The sequence below is a fragment of the Anarrhichthys ocellatus genome, unplaced genomic scaffold (genome assembly GCF_004355925.1).
Source record: "Anarrhichthys ocellatus isolate YVR2014 unplaced genomic scaffold, GSC_Weel_1.0 scaffold9535, whole genome shotgun sequence".
Taxonomy (NCBI): Eukaryota; Metazoa; Chordata; class Actinopteri; order Perciformes; family Anarhichadidae; genus Anarrhichthys; species Anarrhichthys ocellatus.
In genome coordinates, this window is record NW_022289509.1 from 1 (window position 1) to 1,331 (window position 1,331).

General features: G+C 43.9%; 1 long non-coding RNA gene across 1 annotated transcript; it reads right to left on the reverse strand.

Annotated features, from left to right (window-relative positions):
* Window positions 1-112: 112 nt before the first annotated feature.
* Window positions 113-1,294, reverse strand: LOC116380912 (uncharacterized). The gene is made up of 3 exons (XR_004212629.1): window positions 1,058-1,294; window positions 442-647; window positions 113-221 (listed from the first exon to the last, which is right to left on the reverse strand). It is a non-coding gene; the product is annotated as an uncharacterized LOC116380912 (long non-coding RNA).
* Between the last annotated feature and the right edge of the window lie 37 nt (window positions 1,295-1,331).

Below are 1,331 nucleotides of genomic sequence, written 5' to 3' on the forward strand. Positions count from 1 at the left end.
CATATACACACATACTGTATATGTATATACATATACACATATACACACACATACACACACATATATATACACACACATACATATACACAGTATATGTGTATATGTATACCGTTTAAATGTCTGTATCGTGTGTCTCACTCTGCAGGCCGGTGCTGGAGGCGCTGGCTGATCCTGGAGCAGCTGCAGGCTGCAGACTCCTCACAGAGCCTCATGTTGAGTCACTTGAAGCAGCAGAGAAAAGGTGTGTCAGCAAAACAACCTGGTACTGGAAGCACACGCCGCAATCTACAAATACTTTCCACTCATACCGACCGTTAGAACATGCGGATGCTTTACTGTCCTAATGTACTAAGACTATTACAGCGTGCACACAGTGAGGCGCTACTTTAGACAGGAAGCACGTTATTTAAGTCTTTATTCCAGCAGAGGAGAAGTCTTTACCTGGTTTCCTTTTCCTCCAAACATGGATCAGCATTTTAAAAAGCTCCTTTCCTCAGTGTGAGTAGCTCCATGTGGAGGACCGTCTGTGTGGACTCTCCTCTCTGCTGGACTTTAATACCTTTAGCCTCCAGTTTCTAAAAATAGACTTGTTCCTTCATCGCAGGGTGTCGTCACATAAACAGACCAACCAATGGGACACGCGGAGCCTTCGAGGAAGTGAAATATTAACTGGATCAGATCTCATGTGTATATACTTCTGAATGTTGTGTTCAGGTACAAACTGGAAGAAGCAGCTTCTTGTTTTGACAGCATGTTCTTCAGGGTTCTAATGATGATAGTAGACTTTGGTTTTCTATGAAATGTAGGATTGCTTTTAATGTTTTATTCCCAACTCTTAAAGCACAACTTGGACCCCAGAATATACATCATGAACCTGATCATGGTCTTAGATCCTCTGATCAGACCCACAAACTCTGTTTTCTTTAGACATTTAACTACACAGTCCAGCTTTGGTTCATTCACAACCACTAAGGTACCCGGTACGGACCCACCATCATCAAGAGGTCAGAGTTCACATCCCCAGAAGCCTTTACGCAGTAATAAAGAATGTACTCACATGTGAAACTCCTGCGTTGGAAAAACTGCGGATTAGTTTTTGTGCTGTTTTTTGAGTTTCTTTTATGTCACACCATCAGCATCACAGCTGACGCATCCCATCCGGAGAGGAGGCGCGAGGTGGCCGCTCCATGAGCGCAGGAACTCCGCGTAAAAGTGTTTGAAGAAGATCTTGGAGGAAGAAGCTTGTTTTGGGTTTTTTACATCCAAGCAGAGCGATGATGATGATGGTGGTGGTGGTGATGGTGATGATGGTGGTGATGGTGATGATGGTG